The sequence below is a fragment of the Lithobates pipiens genome, unplaced genomic scaffold, assembly GCF_037356315.1.
Source record: "Lithobates pipiens isolate NorthernLeopardFrog02 unplaced genomic scaffold, aLitPip1_a1.2 Scaffold_8, whole genome shotgun sequence".
NCBI classification, from domain to species: Eukaryota; Metazoa; Chordata; class Amphibia; order Anura; family Ranidae; genus Lithobates; species Lithobates pipiens.
This window is the reverse complement of record NW_027507903.1, coordinates 285,814,398-285,822,835: the sequence shown is the minus strand read 5'-3', so window position 1 is coordinate 285,822,835 and position 8,438 is coordinate 285,814,398. Positions and strand designations below refer to the sequence as shown.

Genomic DNA, 8,438 nt, shown 5'->3' with positions numbered 1-8,438 from the left:
CAATCACTTTTTCACACAGGGCCATGATGGTTTGGATTTTTTTTCACCTTTAATAATAAACACCTTCATTTACAAATTGCATTTTGTGTTTACTTGTGTTGTCCTTGACTATTGTTTAAATTGGTTTGATGTTTCGGAACACTTAAGTGTGACAAACATGCAAAGGAACAGGAAATGAGGAAGGGGGCAAACACTTTTTCACACCACTGTAGATGTGAACCTAGATCAATTGCATATATCTTCTGCAGTAAAGAGCCTGCCTGTTGGCAAAAAAATGCATTTGGTTCTTGTGACAGACCCAACCAGGATAGTGGCTTTTGGAGGGGACTGCAAGGTAGCCTCTTGCCTACTAACTATGGGCCCTGGCATACAATAATTCATGAAGATGTACTGTTATATAATGCAAGATGACATTACCACATTTAACATTCAAGGAACCATGATCGTCTCTGCCAACTTGAAACTCAGTGAGAAGATGTATATGAAAAGAAAGCTGGTTAATGGGATTTGGACAGCCCTGGGTCTTCTTAAATACTGGTGCAAAACTGGCATCGACACCTAGGCTTGTCTAGGTGACATACTGTTAATTTGCTTACTGTTTACATTAGCTGTTCATTAGATGTACTGACGTTACTGTTGACAGTTTGCATTGTTTAGGATAATGTGTCCTAGCTCTTACCTGATTTTGTGTGGTATATATTCTGTGTGAATTTACAATAAAGTCAGTTCCAGTTTGCACCTAAGCTAGTGTTGTCTAGTTCTTGGGTGTAATTCTCAGCTATAATACTTGGTTTCTGGTTCCAGAGTAGAGGAAGCTGTATCTTGGCAGAAGCACCCAGGCGGGGTGCCAAGCGATCTGTCACAGTTCTGTATTAAAATCAAAAAGCACGTAAAACTGGCCGTGAAAACTCAGACCCCTTTCACACTGGGTCGTTTTGCAGGCGCTATTGCGCTAAAAATAGCGCTTGCAAACCGACCTGAAACAGCTGCTGCTGTCTCTTCAATGTGAAAGCCCCGAGGGCTTTCACACTGGAGTGGTGCGTTGGCAGGACCGTAAAAAAAATCCTGCTAGCATAACACTGCTCCTTCATTACTCCTGCCCATTGAAATCAATGGGGCAGCGCGGCTATACTGCCGGCAAAGCGCGCTTTGCGGTGGTTTTTAACCCTTTCTCGGTCGCTAGTGGGGGTAAAACCGCCCCGCTAGCGGCCGAATAGTGCCGCAAATCCGACAGTAAAGCGCTGCTAAAAATAGTGGCGCTTTACCACCGACGCACCTCCCGCCCCAGTGTGAAAGAAACTTAAGGTATGTGTCCATTGTTGACCTGCCACTGCACATTAAAATCAACATAGTTTGCGTTAAATCCAAAGGAGATTGTACAATCAGATTCTAATACATATGCACATTTTTTCAATGTTTCATACAACTGCATCTAAATGTTTCGAGTGCAAGCCCACTCAGCTCTACGTACGCCCACTCACTTATACATTTATGTACAAAGTTAGTAATTGCTATGATCAGACCTTGGAGTCCCAAGTCCAAACCCAAAAGCCTAAATCCAAATTTAATGTCACTGTATTATCTATCTATCTATTGATATATTATTTTTAAATATAATATAATATATATATATATATATATATATATATATATATATATATATATATATATATATATATATATATATATATATATACACACTGTATATATATTATATGCTATTTTCCTTTTATGTTGCAGAATTATGAAAGCTGGTTTAATCAGGAAGGGACGCTGTTCATTCTGTTCGTTTTCAAACTCTTAATAACTCTTGGTGATAAAACATTTAAAAGTGTAAGGGGCAGAACTTGTAAATATACAGATTTTATTCTGGCATCTAGCCCAGTACCGTATTCTTTCAAAGAATTCCAAATCTGTTTAAACAAAGTAGACACCAGTTAATGAGTAATCTGTGGGTCTGCTGGATGCATAGAGCTGTGAGCTTTCAGAGAAACAGCAATCTCATTTCTACACGTAAGATCTCAATCCTCACATGTACTTTCGTTGTGTTTATGGCAGCATGGAACGCATTGGCTTGTGCTAAAAAAAGCCACTTAAGGTAAGCGATAGCATATATTTCATCACTTACATATATTTTATGTTTTATTTTAACACATTTTAGGAAAATGTGACAGGGAGAATTTGTTTAAATTGTTCTCCAAAGTAAAATGTTGTTTTTTTTTTCTTCAGAAAAATTTGTAATTTTTACATAAATTGTTTATGGTTTGTTTTGTTGAAGCTGATGCTAAACAGGTATATCTCGTAGACAACAATGAAGTCTGTCCATCCTGCTCTGGTGGGAACCCACATTGACAAACGTTCCCAGCTCCAGTGATTTTCTGTTCACCCCATGTGCACTCATTTCATCATACCCTTTTCTGAGGAAGACATGTTTCGATTTATTACCAGCATGCTGATAAATGTCTTCAACATGCATAGAAACATTTTTTCTTTTCCTGCTGTTTTATTGTTGAATCTGTTTCTACAAAAAGTTTTGTGCATTATTTGTTCAGTAGTTCGATAACATTTACTGGCAAGCCTATCAGTATCCAATTAATCTGTATAACATAATGCTATTTAAAAATAATTATCTCTTGTCTCAAGTCATCCCACCTCCATGCAGTTTCTGCTATGGAGTGCAAAAATAAACTATGTTTTTTCACAGCTGATTACTGAGCAACGGCAACACAAATAAGTAAAAGTAATTTCCACATTGTCAGGCATGGTAGTGCCTAGCTTTCTTGCCTATCACTGCTAAGTTTTTCCATGTTTACCTGGCTTTCTTTTTTCTGCTCCAGTTTCCTTCTACAACCCAAAAACATGCTGGTGGGGTAACCATTATCCCAGTGATTCTCAACCAGTGTTCCTCCAGAGGTTTCTAGGGGTTCCTTCAGCATTGGGCAATTTCTGCCTCTCAGATAAGTTCCCACTGTTCCCAAGATCCCATGATCCTTTTTAGTTATCTGTAAGGGGGTAATTCTTCCCAATGACCACATGTGTAAGGACCTTTCTTCCCACTGACCATCACACTAATGTATCATGAATTGTAGATTTCTCATTTTTAGCAGGGGTTCCCCGAGAACAGAGAACTATCTCAAGGGTTCCTCTGTGTTGAAAAGGTTGAGAAAGGCTGCATTATCCACTTGCGTGACTGTAGAAGGGACATTACTCTGGAACACACGGCGAGATGGACTCATGTAAACTGCCTTCATTCTCTGTCTTTCTTAGTGCTATAGAAATAAATAAAAGTCATTTTGGATCAAACTGTTACCTGCCAATAACACTATGATAATGTGACAAAATAGCATTAAATGATTGTATTTGTCAAATATAAAAAGTAAAAGCAAAGGACAATAGATAGTAAATTAATATATATTTTAAAAAAAAAGTTATTAAAATGGGTTTTGGTCAATTTTATTTTATGTGCGTCTTTATTAAGCCCTGGTTCACACTGGTACGATTTGAAATGTCAAATTGGTGGCAAATGCTGGCAATGGCACCACCCTAATCGGTGCGATGTTGCATTTGCGGAGCCGCACCGATTTCAAAAAGTTTCTTTACTACTTTTTGCGATTTGGGGCTGCGATTTCCATTGAAAGGTGCATAGATGTTTCTGAAATCGCAGCCGAAATCGGGACTGACACGCGGGAGTGAAATTGTGCGAGTTCAGCTGAACCTGGGCTGAAAGTATATAGTTTGCTTATCCACAAGTTTACAAACTGATTTTAATTTCAAGATAAATATCTTACTTTATAGTAATGGTTATTTTACTATAAAGTCTTTATCATAACAAATCTTATAACATCTTATCACAGGAAGCCCCAGTGATATTTAATTTTCTGAGCATATTGGGCTTTCTGATTAGAAAGTTCAGCATTGTCTGGTCATATTTTGATTGTGAATGATCTAAAAAGGATTTTAGTAAATCAACCCCAATAAAATAGTAAAAAAATATATTAAGGTAGGTATCTCAGTTGATAATCAGCACCACATCCCTGGAAAGAAGATAGAACAAAATATATTGGATTTTGGGACTTTAAATGTGCTGAATCCTCCTTATGGAATAACAATTCTGACAAATGGGGTTATTTACTAAAGGGAATCCACTTTATACTGCAAGTGCACTTGGAAGTAAAGTTGCTGTAGATCTGAGAGGGACATGCAAAGAAAATAAATAACAGCATTTTAGCTTGCACATGATTGGATGATAAAATCAGCAGAGCTTCCACTCATTTCAGATCTTCAGATTTAGAGCGACTGCACTTCCAAGTGCACTTGCAGTGCAAAGTGGATTTGCCTTTTGTAAATAATCCCCAAAGTGATATAAAAATATAAATTTTATTAAGATAACATATTAAAACACGTCTATGACATAACATTACTTATATATGTTATCTTAATAAAATGTATATATTTTATATCACTTTGTCAGAATTTTTATTCCATAAGGAGGATTCAGCACATTTAAAGAGGAAGTAAACCCTGATGAGTTTACTTCCTCTTTCATTCCCTGCAAAGGTAAAGCATAATGGATTACTATGCATCGCATAGTAGTCCATTATGTGTCACTTACCTGACACAGGAGCCAGCAAAGTCACCGTTGTCCCCTGTAGTCCGGCACATCCATCTTCTCGGTGGGTCTCGCTGCTCCGCCTCTGTCATTTGGCAAAGCCGCGATGACGTCACTCCCGCGCATGCGCACAGGAGCTGCCACTCGCGGCATATTGCCGTTGACCGCGGCATATCGGCGTGGACCGCGGCGCGCTCAGTGCGCCTGCGCGCCGCTGTCTACAGCGCATGCTCCGTAGACAGCGGTGCCTGTCTTCCGGCAAATATCTCCTAAACCGCGTAGGTCTAGGAGATATTTCTTGGACCTACAGGTAAGCCTTAATCTAGGCTTACCTGTAGGTCAAAGTTGGTTGTAAGGGTTTACAACCACTTTAAAGTCCCAAAATCCAACATATTTTGTTCTACCTAATAAAATATTAGGAGGCCAAATTTCCTAGGCAGTTCAGGCTGTTCACAGCATAGCAGAAAATTGACTGATGCAGTAAAAAACAGACCCCAGGACACAAATTGCTAGGAAAAAATTGCGTGAAAAACAATCAAGTTTACCTTATTAAAAACAATGTAAATTCCATTTAAAATAACTAAGTAACTATGTCCATCTACCTCCAAAGTGAACCTATCATTATCTTTTAAGTGTGCATGAATAAATCCCTGTTTAGCCACATCACAGTGTAAGAACAATTCTGTAGTTGAACAGGTTATTAATTCCTTCTTGCATTCTGTGAATTCAGCGCAGTATTAAGCTGGCAATAGGTTTATTAAAATTTGTCCACTTTGTTCAGCAGGGACTGGTCAAATTTCGATCAGTGTTTGGGCTTCCCTGCTTGGCAGAATGCTATTATTTAATTGACTTCTATTAAAAGTACAATTTTTGTTGATCAGTAGCTGCAGCCAATTAACTGCAGCCGCTGATCAGTGTATTCTGACTGCTGTGGGTGCTTCTGTTGGAATACAATGTTCCGACAGAAAAGATTGCTCCACCCACAATGTATGCTTTTGCCACTTGAGTACTAGACTGTAATACCCCTTCATTACCAGGCCATTTTTTGGTTTTCAGAGCTGTGATATTTGACTGACAGTAACTCTGTTATATAACACTGTACCCAATGAGTTTTATATATTTTTTGAGATGGATAGAATTTTATTTTGGCAGTGTTTATCAGCCACTGTTTTTTTTATTTTTTACTATAAAAAAAAAAAGACCAAGCACAAAAACTGTCCCCTACATTCGGTTAAAATAAAAATGCCAGAATAATATTAGAACCCCCAAAATGAGAGTTTTTTTGGAAAGTGGACTCCCCAAAGGTGATCCCATTTTTTGCCACTTTTTTGGGAAATGAAGACACATACTGGTACTAAAGGTGTTAACCAGCCCTGGAAGATTTGGCTGCTGAATGACCAGGCCATTTTTTTTGCGATTCGGCACTGTGACGCTTTAACTGACAATTACGCGGTCGTGTGACGCTACAACCAAACAAAATTAACGTCCTTTTTTTCCACAAATAGAGATTTTTTTTGGTGGTATTTGATTGCCTCTGCGGTTTTTATTTTTTGCGCTATAAACAAAAAATAAGCAACAATTTTGCTATAATAAATATCCCCATTTTTTTTTTTAAAAAGCAAATTTTTTCTCAGTTTAGGCCGATATGTATTCTTCTACATATTTTTGGTAACAAAAGTCACAATAAGTGTATATTATACACTTAATAATAGGGGATAGATTTATAGCATTTTTATTATTATTTTGTTTTTTACTAGTAATGGCAGCGATTTTTATCAGGACTGTGACATTATGGCGGACACATCGGACACTTTTGACACATTTTTGGGACCATTGGCAGTTACACAGCAATCAGTGCTATAAAAATGCACTGATTACTGTAAAAATGTCACTGGCAGGGAAGGGGTTAACACTAGGGGGAGATCAAGGGGTTAACTGTGTTCCCTCTGTGTTTTTCTAATTGTAGGAGGAGGGGACTGACTATAGGAAATGACAGATCGTGGTTCCTAGCTATTAGGAACTCAAGATCTGTCACTTCTCACAGAACAGAACAGGGATTTGTGTGTTTACAGACACACGTCCCTGTTCTGCCTATCGTGCCTGCGATCTTTCGTGGCCGGCCATCATCACGACCGTTAGCCACGAGCATCAGCACCCCTGCAGTGCAGCGGGCGTGTGCGCGCACCTCCGGCGGCACACACACGCCTGCTATCCCGATCCCGCGAGCCGATGTATAGCTACAATGGCTCGTGGGATCAAGCCGATCACTGTATTAGTGTCACTGGTCCCCAAAAAGTGTCTGTTAGTGTCTGAATGTCCACCGTAATATTGTAGTCCTGCCATAAGTCGCTGATCACCTAGTAGAAAAATTCTAATAAATATCCCATAGTTTGTAGACGCTACAACTTTTGCACAAACCAATCAATATACACTTATTGGAATTTTTTTTACCACAAATATGTAGCAGAATACATAAATTCGATTTTTTCTATTTTTTTATTGCATATGTTTTATAGCAGAAAGTAAAAAGGTGGTCCAATACTACCAAAAGAAAGCTCTATTCGTGGGAAAAATGTATTTGGGTACAGTGTAGCATGACTGCGCAATTGTCAGTTAAAGTAACGTAGTGCAGTATTGAAAAAAAATGGCCTGGTCATGAAGGGGGATCAAGTGGTTAGGCTTTGACGATAAAACCTGGAAGCTGATTGGTTTCTATGCAGAACTGCACCAGATTTTGCACTCTCTAGTATTAGTAAATCAACCCCAGTACGGAGGATTTACCAAAACTAGTGCACACCAGAATTTTATTGTCAAAGCTTAATTGAACACGCTGAAGTTAGAAGCTGATTGGTTACTATGCACAGCTGCACAAGATTCTCTGTGCACCAGTCTTAATAAATCCCCCCCCCCCCCTCCCCAGAATGTAGTTAGTTATGTGTAGAAATTGAGTGGGTCATAAGAGGGTTAATAAAAATTATGCCTGCGTTACTGAAAGGAATGAATGAATCTGCAGCTGCTGATCCATTCATTCTGTGCCCATTCACAATTACACAATCTCTCTCCTTGCCCTGTGTAAAGTTAAGGGGAGGGATCAATGCTGTAAACAGCACCATGTGATCATAGTGATGACCAATCACAGCAATCACATGATATCCAGACCCTCTGATCAGCTGGATACCATGTCTAATGAAACAGCCAATCCTGGGCAGATCAGCTGCCCAATATCTATTTATCTAGTGCCATTCATAATCAGAACTGGATGAATAAAAGGCCGCCACCCCCCCCATTGAAAAATGGACCATGGAACAAAAGTAGATAAAGTGTATGTCAAGGCAACAATGATTTTTCTAGTATAGCACCCTGGGTTTCTCCTCACAAATTTACTTGATAGGAGTCATTATCCTGGCTGATTGTTAGAGATCTATTGATTTCTCCCTAAGTTTGGCCTTGTTACACTTTTATCTTCTACCACTAGGTGGCCGAGTACTTGGTGGTACTAGCTACGAGAAGGGCAACGTAAGGTCAGGTTATGGGTATATGGGGTATCTCAGCCAATGGGCAGGGGTTTTCCTTGTCAGGTGATCTGTGCCAGCTGTCTAGGTGGATGTGAGTTGTATTGCCCGGGCTGCTAGGCCGGAGATTGGGCCTATCCCGGGCACGTCTGGCTGCTAGTCTGTCAGAGGGCCTATCCAGAAGCAAGAGAGCAGCGCAAGGTTGGGACTGCGGCTTGCAGTCCAACCAAAAGTGGCAGTTCTGTCAGCCAGAGAACCTGTCGTGGTCGGAGGTAGAGCGGAAGCTGTCGCCAGTAAGGCCTGATTCACACCTAAAC

At 39.6% G+C, this 8,438-nt stretch overlaps 1 protein-coding gene across 1 annotated transcript in view; it reads left to right on the top strand.

Annotated features, from left to right (window-relative positions):
* Window positions 1–1,975: 1,975 nt before the first annotated feature.
* Window positions 1,976–8,438, top strand: part of NR1H4 (nuclear receptor subfamily 1 group H member 4) — a 105,983-nt gene continuing 99,520 nt past the window's right edge. The window contains exon 1 of the mRNA XM_077472287.1: window positions 1,976–2,098. The gene's annotated coding sequence lies outside the window, so the exon portion shown is untranslated. The remainder of the gene's footprint in view (window positions 2,099–8,438) is intronic.